Source organism: Ranitomeya imitator, chromosome 1 (genome assembly GCF_032444005.1).
Source record: "Ranitomeya imitator isolate aRanImi1 chromosome 1, aRanImi1.pri, whole genome shotgun sequence".
Taxonomy (NCBI): domain Eukaryota; kingdom Metazoa; phylum Chordata; class Amphibia; order Anura; family Dendrobatidae; genus Ranitomeya; species Ranitomeya imitator.
In genome coordinates, this window is record NC_091282.1 from 993,643,322 (window position 1) to 993,661,159 (window position 17,838).

Below are 17,838 nucleotides of genomic sequence, written 5' to 3' on the forward strand. Positions count from 1 at the left end.
GCCCAAAACTGGACACAGTACTCCATGTGCGGTCTAACTAGGGATTTGTACAGAGGCAGTATAATGCTCTCATCATGTGTATCCAGACCTCTTTTAATGCACCCCATGATCCTGTTTGCCTTGGCAGCTGCTGCCTGGCACTGGCTGCTCCAGGTAAGTTTATCATTAACTAGGATCCCCAAGTCCTTCTCCCTGTCAGATTTACCCAGTGGTTTCCCGTTCAGTGTGTAATGGTGATATTGATTCCCTCTTCCCATGTGTATAACCTTACATTTATCATTGTTAAACCTCATCTGCCACCTTTCAGCCCAAGTTTCCAACTTATCCAGATCCATCTGTAGCAGAATACTATCTTCTCTTGTATTAACTGCTTTACATAGTTTTGTATCATCTGCAAATATCGATATTTTACTGTGTAAACCTTCTACCAGATCATTAATGAATATGTTGAAGAGAACAGGTCCCAATACTGACCCCTGCGGTACCCCACTGGTCACAGCGACCCAGTTAGAGACTATACCATTTATAACCACCCTCTGCTTTCTATCACTAAGCCAGTTACTAACCCATTTACACACATTTTCCCCCAGACCAAGCATTCTCATTTTGTGTACCAACCTCTTGTGCGGCACGGTATCAAACGCTTTGGAAAAATCGAGATATACCACGTCCAATGACTCACCGTGGTCCAGCCTATAGCTTACCTCTTCATAAAAACTGATTAGATTGGTTTGACAGGAGCGATTTCTCATAAACCCATGCTGATATGGAGTTAAACAGTTATTCTCATTGAGATAATCCAGAATAACATCCCTCAGAAACCCTTCAAATATTTTACCAACAATAGAGGTTAGACTTACTGGCCTATAATTTCCAGGTTCACTTTTAGAGCCCTTTTTGAATATTGGCACCACATTTGCTATGCGCCAGTCCTGCGGAACAGACCCTGTCGCTATAGAGTCCCTAAAAATAAGAAATAATGGTTTATCTATTACATTACTTAGTTCTCTTAGTACTCGTGGGTGTATGCCATCCGGACCCGGAGATTTATCTATTTTAGTCTTATTTAGCCGGTTTCGCACCTCTTCTTGGGTTAGATTGGTGACCCTTAATATAGGGTTTTCATTGTTTCATTGGGGTGATATGAAACATTTACGTGTGACACACATGCAAAATAGGAAATCAGGAAGGGGGCAAACACTTTTTCACACACTCCAGCGTGTTGCATCCAGCAGTACCAGCTAACCTCAAGGGTCTAAGCCATTAATCCAGATTTTTAGACATGGCAGGACAGGTCCAGCCTGTGCAGACAGGACAGCCACCTGGGACAGGTTCAGACACACAGGTCTCAGTTACAGTTTAGGTACCAATACGGTCACAGGGTACAGATACTGCAAATGCATTTTCAGGATACAGACACCACTGAAGCGGTCACAGGAAACAAGGACAACGTATACTGGACTAACGGGACATAGGATAAGGGAATATTTGTAACAGACTAAGGAAGGGGGACCTGGCAACATACAATTGTATACACCAAACCACTTAACTATAGGGTTGGCTCAGGCACACTCCTATTGGGGAGTGTGCCTTTTATAGAAGATGTCTCCCAGCTATTTGCTAGGAGACATCTTGCAGGTGTTTAACATTAAGCAAATACCTCCAGACAGCTCGGGGGCATTATACGATGTGTGTACGCTGTCCCTATAAAAGCTGGGGAGGGAGCGCAGTAGCATACTAGGCGCGTAGCTGGACCACAGTGCGGCACGCACAGGAGGAGGAGACAGCTTCTGGGAACATTGTAGTGGCCAGGGTGGTGAGTGAGCTAGTTAACCCCTTCAGTGAACACCTTAAGAAAAAAAAAACGAGGCAAAAAACAACGCTTTATTATCATACCGCCGAACAAAAAGTGGAATAACACGCGATCAAAAAGACAAATATAAATAACCATGGTACCGCTGCAAATATTTTTTGCAATAAAAAGCGTCTTTCAGTGTGTGACGGCTGCCAATCATAAAAGTCCGTTAAAAAACCCGCTATAAAAGTAAATCAAACCCCCCTTCATCACCTCCTTAGTTAGGGAAAAATGTAAAAATTAAAAAATGTATTTATTTCCATTTTCCCATTAGGTTAGGGTTAGGGCTAGGGTTAGGGTTAGGGCTAGGGTTAGGGCTAGGGCTAGGGCTAAGTTTAGGGTTAGGGCTAGGGTTAGGGCTAGGGTTAGGGTTAGGGCTAGGGTTAGGGTTAGGGCTAGGGTTAGGGTTAGGGTTAGGGCTAGGGCTAGGGTTAGGGTTGGGGCTATGGTTAAGGCTACAGTTAGGGTTGGGGCTAAAGTTAAGGTTAGGGTTTGGATTACATTTACGGTTTGGAATAGGGTTGAGATTAGGGTTAGGGGTGTGTCTGGGTTAGAGGTGTGGTTAGGGTTACCGTTGGGATTAGGGTTAGGGGTGTGTTTTGATTAGGGTTTCAGTTAGAATTGGGGGGTTTTTCTGTTATGGACCTGGTGGTTAGGAGCACCCGGAACGACCTGATGGTTAAACTAACACAGGACAAGCTCTGGGAAGTGGGAGCTCTGCTGACCGCAACCCCTAATCCTATCACACACACTAGAAATAGCCGTGGAGCGTACCTAACTCTGCCTAGACGCCTCTTCACAGCCTAAGCGCTAACTAGCCCTAGAGATAGAAAATAAAGCCTACCTTGCCTCAGAGAAATTCCCCAAAGGAAAAGGCAGCCCCCCACATATATTGACTGTGAGTAAAGATGAAAGTCACAAACACAGAAATGAAACAGGTTTCAGCAAAGGAGGCCAGACTAACTAAACAGACTGAGGATAGGAAAGGTAACTTTGCGGTCAGCACAAAAAACTACAAAAGACCACGCAGAGTGTTAAAAAAGACCTCTCTGCATCCCAGAGCTTCCAGCTAGCAAGGCAAATTCATGAAGCTGGACAAGAAAACAATGAACAAATAATTAACTAGTAGGGACTTAGCTTCTGCTGGAGTAGACAGGTCACCAGAAAGATCCAAGAGCGAACTGAACCAGTACAAGAACATTGACAGCTGGCATGGAGTAACGATCTGAGTGGAGTTAAATAGAGCAGCCAGCCAAAGAATAAACTAAGTCACCTGTGGAAGGAACCTCAGAAGCAGCAGCTCCACTCACAGCCACCAGAGGGAGTCCATGGACAGAACTCGCCGAAGTACCATTCATGACCACAGGAGGGAGTTCGATAACAGAATTCACAACAGTACCCCCCCCCCCTTGGGGAGGGGTCACCAAACCCTCACCAGAGCCCCCAGGCCGATCAGGACGAGCCAAATGAAAGGCACGAACTAGATCGGCAGCATGAACATCAGAGGCAAAAACCCAGGAATTATCTTCCTGACCATAAACCTTCCACTTGACCAGGTACTGGAGTTTCCGTCTAGAAATATGAGAATCCAAAATCTTCTCCACCACATACTCCAACTCCCCCTAGACCAACACCGGGGCAGGAGGATCAACGGAGGGAACCATAGGCGCCACGTATCTCCGCAATAACGACCTATGGAACACATTATGGATGGCAAAAGAAGCTGGAAGGGCCAAACGAAACGACACAGGATTGAGAACTTCAGAAATCTTATACGGACCAATGAAACGAGGCTTAAACTTAGGAGAGGAAACCTTCATAGGAACATAACAAGACGACAACCAAACCAAATCCCCAACACGAAGTCGGGGACCAACACAGCGCCGGTGGTTAGCGAAACGTTGAGCCTTCTCCTGGGACAATGTCAAATTGTCCACCACATGAGTCCAAATCTGCTGCAACCTGTCCACCACAGTATCCACACCAGGACAGTCCGAAGGCTCAACCTGCCCTGAAGAGAAACGAGGATGAAAACCAGAATTACAGAAAAAAGGCGAAACCAAAGTAGCCGAGCTGGCGCGATTATTAAGGGCGAACTCATCCAAAGGCAAGAAGGACACCCAATCATCCTGATCAGCAGAAGCAAAGCATCTCAGATATGTTTCCAAAGTCTGATTAGTTCGTTCGGTTTGGCCATTTGTCTGAGGATGGAAAGCCGAAGAAAAAGACAAATCAATGCCCATCTTAGCACAAAAGGACCGCCAAAACCTCGAAACAAACTGGGAACCTCTGTCTGAGACGATGTTCTCCGGAATGCCATGCAAACGAACCACATGCTGGAAAAACAATGGCACCAAATCAGAGGACGAAGGCAATTTAGACAAGGGTACCAAATGGACCATCTTAGAGAAGCGATCACAAACCACCCAAATGACCGACATCCTTTGAGAGACAGGGAGATCTGAAATAAAATCCATGGAAATATGCGTCCAGGGCCTCTTCGGGACCGGCAAGAGCAAAAGCAACCCACTGGCACGAGAACAGCAGGGCTTAGCCCAAGCACAAGTCCCACATGACTGCACAAAAGAACGCACATCCCGTGACAAAGAAGGCCACCAAAAGGATCTAGCCACCAAATCTCTGGTACCAAAGATTCCAGGATGACCAGCCAACACCGAACAATGAACCTCAGAGATAACTCTACTAGTCCATCTATCAGGGACAAACAGTTTCTCCGCTGGACAACGGTCAGGTCTATCAGCCTGAAACTTCTGCAGCACCCGCCGCAAATCAGGGGAGATGGCAGACAAAATTACCCCCTCTTTGAGAATACCCGCCGGCTCAGGAACACCCGGAGAGTCAGGCACAAAACTCCTTGACAGGGCATCAGCCTTCACATTCTTAGAGCCCGGAAGGTACGAAACCACAAAATCAAAACGGGAGAAAAACAGCGACCATCGAGCCTGTCTAGAATTCAACCGTTTGGCAGACTCGAGATAAGTCAAATTCTTGTGATCCGTCAAGACCACCACGCGATGCTTGGCTCCTTCAAGCCAATGTCGCCACTCCTCGATTGCCCACTTCATGGCCAACAACTCTCGATTGCCAACATCATAATTGCGCTCAGCAGGCGAGAACTTTCTAGAAAAGAAGGCACATGGTTTCATCACCGAGCCATCAGAACTTCTTTGCGACAAAACAGCCCCTGCTCCAATCTCAGAAGCATCAACCTCGACCTGAAATGGGAGCGAAACATCTGGCTGGCACAACACAGGGGCAAAAGAAAAACGACGCTTCAACTCCTGAAAAGCCTCTGCAGCCGCAGAGGGCCAATTGACCACATCAGCACCTTTCTTGGTCAAATCAGTCAACGGTTTAGCAACACTAGAAAAATTAGCGATGAAGCGACGTGAAAAAGTAGCAAAGCCCAGGAACTTCTGCAGGCTCTTCACAGATGTCGGCTGAGTCCAATCATAAATGGCCTGAACTTTAACAGGGTCCATCTCGATAGTAGAAGGGGAAAAAATGAAACCCAAAAATGGAACCTTCTGAACTCCAAAGAGACACTTTGACCCCTTCACAAACAAGGAATTCGCACGAAGGACCTGGAACACCATTCTGACCTGCTTTACATGAGACTCCCAATCATCTGAAAAGACCAAAATATCATCCAAATATACAATCATGAATCTATCCAGGTACTTTCGGAAGATGTCATGCATAAAGGACTGAAATACAGATGGAGCATTAGAAAGCCCGAATGGCATAACCAGGTACTCAAAATGGCCCTCGGGCGTATTAAATGCTATTTTCCATTCATCGCCCTGTTTAATACGCACAAGATTATACGCCCCTCGAAGATCTATCTTGGTGAACCAACTAGCCCCCTTAATCCGAGCAAACAAATCAGACAGCAGCAGCAAAGGGTACTGAAATTTGACTGTGATCTTATTAAGAAGGCGGTATTCAATACAAGGTCTCAAAGAACCATCCTTCTTGGCCACAAAAAAGAACCCTGCTCCCAACGGTGATGACGACGGGCGAATATGACCTTTCTCCAAGGATTCCTTTATATAACTGCGCATAGCGGCGTGCTCTGGCACAGATAAATTGAACAGTCGGCCCTTAGGAAACTTACTACCAGGAATCAAATTAATAGCACAATCGCAATCCCTATGAGGAGGTAGGGCACTGGATTTGGGCTCATCAAATACATCCCGGTAATCCGACAAAAATTCAGGGACTTCAGAAGGAGTGGAAGGCGAAATTGACAGCAATGGAACATCACCATGTACCCCTTGTCAACCCCAGCTGGACACAGACATAGATTTCCAATCCAATACTGGATTATGGACCTGTAGCCATGGCAACCCCAAAACGACCACATCATGCAGATTATGCAACACCAAAAAGCGAATATCCTCCTCATGTGCAGGAGTCATGCACATGGTCAATTGTGTCCAGTACTGAGGCTTATTCTTGGCCAAAGGCGTAGCATCAATTCCTCTCAATGGAATAGGATACTGCAAGGGCTCCAAGAAAAAACCACAGCGCCTGGCAAACTCTAAGTCCATCAAATTCAGGGCAGCGCCTGAATCCACAAATGCCATAACAGAATAGGACGACAAAGAGCAAATCAAAGTAACGGACAAAAGAAATTTAGACTGTACCGTACCAATGGTGGCAGACCTAGCGAACCGCTTAGTGTGCTAAGGACAATCGGAGATAGCATGAGTGGAATCACCACAGAAAAACACAGCCCATTCCGACGTCTGTGTTCTTGCCGTTCAGCTCTGGTCAAAGTCCTATCACATTGCATAGGCTCAGGCCCATGCTCAGAGAATACCGCCAAATGGTGCACAGCTTTGCACTCACGCAAGCGCCGATCGATCTGAATGGCCAAGGACATAGACTCATTCAGACCAGCAGGCGTGGGAAATCCCACCATGACATCCTTAAGGGCTTCAGAAAGACCCTTTCTGAAAATTGCCGCCAGGGCACACTCATTCCACTGATTAAGCACAGACCACTTTCAAAACTTCTGACAATATACCTCCGCTTCATCCTGACCCTGACACAAAGCCAGCAAGATTTTCTCTGCCTGATCCACTGAATTTGGTTCATCATAAAGCAATCCAAGCGCCAGAAAAAATGCATCTACATCACGCAATGCAGGATCTCCTGGCGCAAGGGAAAATGCCCAGTCTTGAGAATCGCCACGCAACAAAGAAATAATGATTTTTACTTGTTGAACGGGGTCACCAGAGGAGCGGGGTTTCAAAGCAAGAAACAGTTTACAATTATTTTTGAAATTCAGGAACTTAGATCTATCCCCAGAAAACAAATCAGGAATTGGAATTCTAGGCTCTAACATCGGATTCTGAACCACAAAATCTTGAATGTTTTGTACCATTGCAGTGAGATGATCCACACAAGAGGACAGACCTTGAATGTCCATATCTACACCTGTGTCCTGAACCACCCAGAGGTTAAGGGAAAAAGAAAGACAAAACACACTGCAGAGAAAAAAAATGGTCTCAGACCTTCTCTTATCCCATTATTGAGATGCATTAACACTTTGGGCCAGCTGTACTGTTATGGACCTGGTGGTTAGGATCACCCGGAACGACCTGATGGTTAAACTAACACAGGACAAGCTCTGGGAAGTGGGAGCTCTGCTGATTGCAACCCCTAATCCTATAACACACACTAGAAATAGCCGTGGAGCATACCTAACTCTGCCTAGACGCCTCTTCACAGCCTAAGAGCTAACTAGCCCTAGAGATAGAAAATAAAGCCTACCTTGTCTCAGAGAAATTCCCCAAAGGAAAAGGCAGCCCCCCACATATATTGACTGTGAGTAAAGATGAAAGTCACAAACACAGAAATGAAACAGGTTTCAGCAAAGGAGGCCAGACTAACTAAACAGACTGAGGATAGGAAAGGTAACTTTGCGGTCAGCACAAAAAACTACAAAAGACCACGCAGAGTGTGCAAAAAGACCTCCGCACCTACTCACGGTGCGGAGGTGCCACTCTGCATCCCAGAGCTTCCAGCTAGCAAGGCAAAATCATGATAGCAAGCTGGACAAGAAAACAATGAACAAATAATTAACTAGCAGGGACTTAGCTTCTGCTGGAGTAGACAGGTCACCAGAAAGATCCAAGAGCGAACTGAACCAGTACAAGAACATTGACAGCTGGCATGGAGTAATGATCTGAGTGGAGTTAAATAGAGCAGCCAGCCAAAGAATAAACTAAGTCACCTGTGGAAGGAACCTCAGAAGCAGCAGCTCCACTCACAGCCACCAGAGGGAGTCCATGGACAGAACTCACCGAAATACCATTCATGACCACAGGAGGGAGTTCGATAACAGAATTCACAACAGTTTCCACTGTTTAGGCACATCAGGGGTTCTCCAAACGCGACATGGCGTCCGATCTCAATTCCAGCCAATTCTGCGTTGAAAAAGTAAAACAGTGCTCCTTCCCTTCTGAGCTCTCCCGTGTGCCCAAACAGGAGTTTACCCCAACATATGGGGTATCAGGATACTCAGGACAAATTGGACAATAACTTTGGGGGTCCACTTTCTCCTGTTACCCTTGGGAAAATACAAAACTGGGGGCTAAAAAATAATTTTTGTGGGAAAAAAAGATTTTTTATTTTCACGGCTCTGCGTTATAAACTGTAGTGAAACACTTGGGGGCTCAAAGTTCTCACAACACATCTAGATAAGTTCCTTGGGGGTCTAGTTTCCAATATGGGGTCACTTGCGGGGGGTTTCTACTGTTTAGGTACATTAGGGGCTCTGCAAACGCAATGTGATGCCTGCAGACCTTTCCATGTAAGTCTGCATTCTAAATGGCGCTCCTTCCCTTCCGAGCCCTCCCATGCGCCCAAACGGTGGTCCCCCCCACATATGGGGTATCAGCGCACTCAGGACAAATTGGACTACAACTTTTTGGGTCCAATTTCTCCTGTTACCCTCCGGAAAATACAAAACTAGGGGCTAAAATATAATTTTGGGGGGAATTTTTTTTTTATTATTTTCACGGCTCTGCCTTATAAACTGTACTGAAACACTTGGGAGCTCACAGTTCTCACAACACATCTAGATAAGTTCCTTGGGGGGTTTAGTTTCCAATATGGGGTCACTTGTGGGGAGTTTCTACTGTTTAGGTACATTAAGGGCTCTGCAAACGCAATGTGACGCCTGAAGACCATTCCATCTAAGTCTGCATTCCAAATGGTGCTCCTTCCCTTCCGAGCCCTCCCATGCGCCCAAATGTTGGTCCCCAACCACATATGGGGTATCAGCACACTCAGGACAAATTGGACAACAACTTTGGGGTCCAATTTCTCCTGTTACCCTCGAGAAAATACAAAACTGGGGGCTAAAAAATAATTTTGGGGGGAATTCTTTATTTTTTTTATTTTCATGGCTCTTGGTTATAAACTGTAGTGAAACACTTGGGGGCTCAAAATTCTCACAACACATCTAGATAAGTTCCCTGGGTGGTCTATTTTCCAATATGGGGTCACTTGTGGGGGTTTCTACTGTTTAGGTGCATTAGGGGCTCTGCAAACGCAATGTGACGCCTGCAGAACATTCCATCTAAGTCTGCATTCCAAAGGGCACTCCTTCCCTTCTGAGCCCTCCCATGTGCCCAAACGGTGGTTTCCCCCACATATGGGGTATCAGCGCACTCAGGACAAATTGGACAAAAACTTTTTGGGTCCAATTTTTCCTGTTACCCTCGAGAAAATACAAAACTGGGGGCTAAAAAATAATTTTTGTGGGAAAAAATTTTTGTTTTATTTTTACAGCTCTGCATTATAAACTTCTGTGAAGCCCTTGGTGGGTCAAAGTGCTCACCACATATCTAGATAAGTTCCTTAGGGGGTCCACTTTCCAAAATAGTGTCACTTGTGGGGGGTTTCAATGTTTAGGCACATCAGTGGCTCTCCAAACGCAACATGGCGTCCCATCTCAATTCCAGTCAATTTTGCATTGAAAAGTCAAATGGCGCTCCTTCGCTTCCGAGCTCTGCCATGTGCACAAACAGTGGTTTACCCCCACATGTGGGGTATCGGCGTACTCAGGACAAATTGTCCAAAAACGTTTGGTGTCCATTTTCTCCTGTTACCCTCCGTAAAATAAAACAAATTGGAGCTGAAGTAAATATTTTGTGAAAAAAAGTTAAATGTTAATTTTTATTTAAACATTCCAAAAATTCCTGTGAAACACCTGAAGGGTGTATAAACTTCTTGAATGTGGTTTTGAGCACCTTGAGGGGCGCAGTTTTTAGAATGGTGTCACACTTGGGTATTTTCTATCATATAGACCCCTCAAAATGACTTCAAATGAGATGTGGTCCCTAAGATAAAATGGTGTTGGAAAAATGAGAAATTGCTGGTCAACTTTTAACCCTTATAACTCCCTAACAAAAAAAAATTTTGGTTCTAAAATTGTGCTGATGTAAAGTAGACATGTGGGAAATGTTACTTATTAAGTATTTTGTGTGGCATATCTCTGTGATTTAATTGCATAAAAATTCAAAGTTGGAAAATTGCAAAATTTTCCAAATTTTTGCCAAATTTCCATTTTTTTCACAAATAAACGCAGGTAATATCAAAGAAATTTTACCGCTATCATGAAGTACAATATGTCACGAGAAAACAAAGTCAGAATCACCAGGATCCATTGAAGCGTTCCAAAGTTATAACCTCATAAATGGACAGTGGTCAGAATTGTAAAAATTGGCCCGTTCCATAACGTGCAAACCACCCTTGGGGGTAAAGGGGTTAAGATATTTAACAATTCATGTCAAAATCAGCATAGTGGCCAAATATCATATGGCTATAAATTTCAAAAACCCAGCATTCTTTGTCAAAGACTGATCAGAAAGTTTATCCAGCAATCCTAAATATCCAGACCGGCCAAGGGGAACAGAATATTAGGATATATGATTAGAATAACTAATTAAAAACACAGATATGACTAGCACAAAAAAAGAAAAAGAAAAAAAAAACACAACAAGCATAAACATGGAATATATCAATAATGATATATATTTTCTTTATGTAGATTGAGACCTTCTGTAAATCTGGAATTAAAGGGCCACTGTCACCCCCTCCAGCCGTTATAAACTAAAAGAGCCACCTTGTGCAGAAGTAATGCTGCATTCTAACAAGGTGGCTCTTTTAGTTTTTGGTGCATTTATTCCCAAAATAAAGCGTTTTATAACTTCTCCAAAATACCTGTCTTTATCCAGGGAGGCAGGTCCTCACCCCCCTGCTGGAAACGCCACACTGCCATCACTCAAATCTTCAGGGGCGCCGGGCGCCGCCCCTTCCGTGCTGTTTTCACTTGAAATCCGGCGCCTGCGCTGTGTACTACTGTCTGGTGCAGGCGCAGTAAGCTCTGGCCGTGTGACGTCACAGCCAGGCTTGCAGACTGCGCCTGTGCGGCCAGTGCGGCTACCCACCTTGGGAATCCAAGCCCCGCAATGTGTTATGCATTATGCACAGTGCGTGGCTGGGTTTCATAGGCAGTGCAGCCGCACAGGCGCAGTCTGCACCAGACAGTACTATACAGCGCAGGCGCCGGATTTCATGCGAAAACAGTGCGGAGGGGGCGGCACCCGGTGCCCCTGAAGATTTGAGTGACGGCAGTGTGGCGTTTCAAGCAGGGGGTGAGGACCTGCATCCCTGGTTAAAGACAGGTATTTTGGAGAAGTTATAAAACGCTTTATTTTGGGAATAAATGCACCAAAAACTAAAAGAGCCACATTGTTAGAATGCAGCATTACTGCTGCACAAGGTGGCTTTTTTAGTTTATAACGGCTGGAGGGGTTGACAGTGGCCCTTTAAGATTAAAAATCCAAAAAACTTCTCTGGCTAGAAAGTCTTTTAATGTCACCACCCACTGCCAGCTTGTTAAGCTTTTCAATGACAAAAATTTGAGATAATGAAACCTGTATTTGGTGACTCTGTACAAAATGTTTAGCAACAGACACATTGAGGTTAGAATTCCATGCATTGGTGATATCATTAAGGTGTTCATTATTGTGAACCTCCATTTGGGGAACAGTACAACCAACATAAAGGTATTGACATAAATGACATGTTATTCAATGAGTGCATTGTAATGCATGTGTGCAAGTTTTGCATCTACAGTATTGGCCCCGCATTTATAAAAACCTTTACACTCAAGCCATGTTTTCTTTCTGTCAGAAATGTTACTAAAAAAATAGGAAAAATAATAATACCCAAAGTTGGGGCTTTTTTAGCTGCTATGTGACATCCACTGTGTAACAAAGTGGCCAAAATATTGTCTTCATATAGAACGGTCAAATATTTATTAATAATACAAATATGTGAAGGTGAACTGGAAAAGGTGTTGCAAAGACAAAACTGATTTCAAAGGCTTACATTAGGTTTTAGAAAGACATGCTCTGTCATATTTAATAAAATCAGAGCATTTTGGTCTGTGCAATGCGTTTTCCTCTTTTTAATATCCAGTGAGGATAACCACGATTACTCAGTCTGATATATGAATTTTCAATATCACTTGCAGAGATAAGAGGGTCACTATAATTCCTCATAATTCTAGCAAACTCAACTACAGCTAAAGCACTAGAAACATGCTTGGGGTGGCTACTTGCAGCATGTAGAATAGTGTTGCCTGATGAAGGCTTGCCATAGAAAGAAGTGAAAATGATTTGCAATGGAGTACCCAGTAATCACAAATTTAAAAAAGAAATAACTGAGGAATTATGTGAAATTGTAAAATTTAAATTAAATGAATAAGAATTAATATAATCAACTTAGTGTGGCACGACAGACACATCTCCCCTCCAAATGAGGAGCATATCATCAATATATCTTCCATACCTCATGATGTGAGATAGAAAAGGATTATGTACAGACTGTATAAAATAAATGCTCCCAATAAGCCACAACCAAACTGGCCCAAGAAGAGGAGTATTTAGCCACCATGGAAACTCCTTTATGCTGTAAATATTATATTTTATCAAATACAAAAAAAGCTGTGTATAATCAGGAACAAAGTCATTTGAATTACCATTTTTTGCAAAACATCTATATGAGGGCTGAATTTGTTCAAATGAAAGATTAATGCTTCAATGTTGAGGCATGGAGGTGTACAGGGAAACAATGTCACAACTAATTGATGCCATTCTCATTGGACATTTGTTCATGAATATCACACGACACGAATGTCTAATGTGTCCCAAAGTTCTCTGTGCTAAAGGCTGCAAAAGGCAATCAAGCCACTCACCTAAGTGTTAATTGATGTAACCAATACCAGTGATAATTGGTCTCATAGCTGGAGGGTTGAAGCTCCTGTGCACATTGGGAAGTGCATGTAATTTCCACACAGACTTTCCTCTGCTCCTAGCATTCACATGGTATGTTCATGCACCCACCTCTCCAGCCTGCTCTCCTGCCTTGTCTGCCTATGAACTGCACATAGTACACCACCCAACTTTCCACACAGACTTTCCTCTGCTCCTAGCATTCACACGGTATGTTCATGCACCCAGCTCTTTGCTCTCCAGCTTTGTCTGTCTATGCAGTGCACATAGTACATCACCCAACTTTCTACACAGACTTTCCTCTGCTCCTAGCATTCACATGGTATGCCTTTCAGCTAACCCCAGCTTTCCCCAGTGTTATTTATGACCTTGTTTACTCAATGCTTGATTGTATGCATCTGGTCCACCCTTAATTCTCTGACCAAGATGAGCAGAGACCACTCCTCTCTGCTTAACACCTGTATGCACATAGTTGTAAATATATTGCATAGTACAAGTCTGCAATGACTTTGGTCTGCTGTGTAATTCCTATAAGTGTGTCCTAGAAGTGTGACGATTAATTTAGAATTAAAACCAGAATTGAACCAGAAGGGAACTGAAGGTAACTGGCCATTCACTGTAAACAATGTTTCTGTTTGTTGTCACTCTCACCCCTATAATCCTTCACTTTCTGCTATCTCCCCTAATCCCTACTCATAGTAAAGAACTGTTCATCTCTTTCTCAATCCTCCCCATTCATCTCACCTCCTCCTCAGAACTGTTCCTTAACATACAATCCTCTGTCTCCAAGCACAGACAGCTACCTCATGCCCTCTCCTGCTCCCACCTGCTAACATATTCTCTGCTCCTTCTCACTGCTGGTGATATCTCTCCAAATCCTGGTCATCCCCACCACATTCCCACAGTCAGTTCTACCTCCCATACATGTTCTATCACAAATTTCCGTAACCTCTCTAACCTTATACCCATTTGCCCAGCCCCCACTTCCCCAGTCCCACTAACAGGAGCTCTGTGGAACGCTCGATCTGTCTGCAACAAGCTTTCCTACATCCACGATCTTTTTGTTACTACCAAACTTTCCTTCCTCCCCATCACTAAAACCTGGCCACCCCTTCTAACACAGCCTCTCCTCCTGCACTTTCCTATGGTGGCTTCCACCTTTCTCACACACCCCACCCCAGCAGCAAGCATGGCGGAGGAGTTGGAGGAGATAACTGCTCCTTCACCCCAATCCCACTGCCACCCTCACTTATTCTCCCTTTCTTTGAGGTGCACTTTGTGCGCATCTATGCCCCCACCAACCTCCAACTGGCTGTCATTTACCGCCCCCCAGGGCCAGCCACCACCTTCTTTGACCACTTCACCACCTGGCTACTTCATTTCCTTTCTGCGAACATCCCCACTATCATCATGGGCGACTTCAACATCCCCATTGACACTTCCCTGTCAGCTGCCACTAAACTTCTATCTCTCACATCCTCCTTCGGCCTCACTCACTGGTCTTCTGCGGCCACTCACAAAGATGGTCACACATTGGACCTCATCTTCACCCACCTCTGCTCCCTATCTAACCTCTCTAACTCACCTCTTCCTCTTTCTGACCACAATCTACTCACATTCTCTTCTCTCTCCACCCATTGTCTACAATCCCCACCCCACAAACTTGCACACCCTTGCATATATCATAAACACCTTGATCTACATTCACTCTCTGAATCCCTTCTCCCTGTCACAGACATAAGTTCCCTACACAATGCGTATGACGCTGCCGCTCTATATTACACCACAATAGCTGCAGCTTTGAAATCTCTTGCCCCTCTCACATATACCAAAGCTCAAAAAATCAACAGACAGCCCTGGCAAACCAGCCTGACCAAAGAACTGAGGCAAGCTTCCAGGGCTGCAGAGCGGAGATGGAAAAGATCCCACTCCAGCGAGCACTTTATTGCATTCAAACAGTCCCTCACTAATTTCAAGACCACACTCGCCACAGCTAAACAAACCTACTTCTCATCTCTCATATCCTTCCTGTCTCACAACCCTAAACAGTTATTCAACACCTTCAACTCTTTCCTCCATCTCCCAGCACCTCCTCCCTCCCCACTTATCTTAGCTGAAAACTTTGCCTAATTTTTCAAGCAGAAGATTGAGAACATCAGAGACAGTTTTAGTCGACAACCCCAGAGCCCTTTCTCCCAACTACCCAGCCCTCCACCTCGAAAACCAACTGTAGGGATTCGAACTGAAATCTAAGAGTGGACCCTCTGGGTCGTGACTCTAGAGCCCCCGGGGTCGAGCGGACCAGATGGAGTCACCCCCTATACAGGGAGCGTTAGGAGCAGGACCTCGGGGGAATGGAGACACAACAGCTAGAGCCAAAGGGACGACCCAAGATAGAGACTACAGAGCTATTAGAATGACGGGGAATAATAGGAAAACAGGACTTAACTGATAAAGACAGGAACACAGGCGATGACGGGCAAGGCTGGACCACAGGACTAGGCAGGAGACGGCAGGAACACGGAACTTGGCAGGTGACGGCAGGAACACGGAACTTGGCAGGAGACGGCAGAAACACGGAACTTGGTGGAACACAGCAGGAACACGGAACTTGGCAGTAGACGGCAGGAACACGGAACTTGGTGGAACACAGCAGGAACACGGAACTTGGTGGAACACAGCAGGAACACGGAACTTGGCAGTAGACGGCAGGAACACGGAACTTGGTGGAACACAGCAGGAACACGGAACTTGGTGGAACACAGCAGGAACACGGAACTTGGCAGTAGACGGCAGGAACACGGAACTTGGTAGGACACAGCAGGAACACGGAACTTGGCTGGACAAAACACTGAAACAAAGCGAAGACTGAGCAGGGGAAACAGGAATGGCGAAAGGGAGCCTAGGACATAGGGACACTGACGGCAGACAGTGCACCTACAAAGCAAAGGCGTCTTACCTAGGGAGACGCCGGGAAGAAATACCCGATGGGCGCCGCCATGTTGGGGCGGAGCCACCGGGTCGCGACCTCCCAGATGGCTCAGCGGCGGAGGAGACGCGACTGCGCATGCGCAGGGAGACTAGACGCCGAGAGCCGGCGAAGGAGGAAGCAGAGCGGCGCTGGACAGGAGAGCGAGTGCGCCGAGGGATGTGAGAAGCCGGGTAAGTATGCGCAGCGATCGTAACAGTACCCCCTTCCTTAGTCCCCCTCTTTTTAAGGCTAGAAAGGAATCTTTTCATGATGAGAGGAGCATTGATGTTCTCTCGAGGTTCCCAGGACCTCTCCTCAGGACCAAATCCCTCCCAATCAATCAAAAAGTAGGTTTTACCCCTGACTACCTTTTTGGCAAGAATATCTTTAACATTAAAGACTCCATCAGAAGTACAGAGCTGAGGAGAGGGAGAGGTAGCGGAGTGAAAGCGATTAAAGACTGCAGGTTTGAGAAGAGACACATGGAAGGCGTTGGGAATGCGCAAAGAGGCAGGTAGCTTCAACTTATAAGAGACATCATTAATGCGACTCAAGATGGGAAAAGGACCAATATAGCGGGGACCCAGTTTGCACGAGGGAATTTTAATCTTGATATAGCGAGAGGAAAGCCAAACTTTATCACCCGGAGAATATGGCGGAGCATCCAAACGCCTCTTGTCAGCAAACTTTTTCATATTAAGGCTAGCTCTCTCAAGAGCCACCTTGGTCTCATTCCAAATTGTAGAGAATTCCCGGGACAAGAAATCCGCTGCCGGTACCCCCGAGGAAAGAGAAACTGGAAGAGGAACGTTCGCATGTTGACCATAGACTACAAAAAAAGGAGTTTTGGACCAAGACTCGCTGGGAAGATTGTTATATGAGAATTCGGCCCAGGGGAGAAGAGAGACCCAGTCATCTTGGTGAGCATTGGAGAAATGTCGCAGATATGTAGTCAGAACTTGATTAAATCGCTCCACTTGTCCGTTGGACTGAGGATGATAGGCGGAAGAAAAGTCCAAGTTAACCTTCAATAGACTGCAGAGAGCTCTCCAAAAACGTGAGGTAAATTGTACTCCACGGTCTGAGACGATATGATGTGGAAAACCATGAAGACGGAAGATTTGGTGTAAAAAGATCTTTGCCAACTCAGGAGCGGAAGGCAGACCAGGTAAAGCGATGAAGTGAGCCATCTTAGAGAACCGATCTACAACAACCAAGATGACAGAGCAATTCGAGGAACAAGGTAGATCAGTGATGAAGTCCATAGCTATATGACTCCAAGGAATGGAAGGCACAGGCAGAGGATGCAGGAGACCGGAAGGAAGTTGCCTAGGGACTTTATTTTTTGCACAAGAAGGACAAGAAGCGATGAATTTGGTGACGTCTTGTCGGAGAGATGGCCACCAGTAGTGCCGAGAGATCAGAGAAAGTGTCTTCTTGACTCCTACATGTCCTGCAATTTTGGAGGAGTGACCCCAACATAAAACTCTCTCCTTGTCTTGATTAGCCACAAAAGAGTCTTGCCAGGAGGAGTTGAGAACACTCTTAGAGGAACAAGAGTGACGATCTTCGCAGGATCAATGATGTGAGCCGGTGAATCCTCAATGTCTTGAGGCTGAAAGGATCTTGAAAGAGCATCTGCCTTGACATTGTTATTTCCGGGTCGGAAATGA

The 17,838-nt window shown here is 45.3% G+C and overlaps 1 long non-coding RNA gene across 1 annotated transcript in view; it reads right to left on the minus strand.

The window, feature by feature from the left end:
* The window catches only part of LOC138658255 (uncharacterized), a 30,316-nt gene extending 14,455 nt beyond the window's left edge, over window positions 1-15,861 (minus strand). Inside the window, exon 1 of the long non-coding RNA XR_011317415.1 lies at window positions 15,644-15,861. This is a non-coding gene — a long non-coding RNA (uncharacterized lncRNA). The remainder of the gene's footprint in view (window positions 1-15,643) is intronic.
* Between the last annotated feature and the right edge of the window lie 1,977 nt (window positions 15,862-17,838).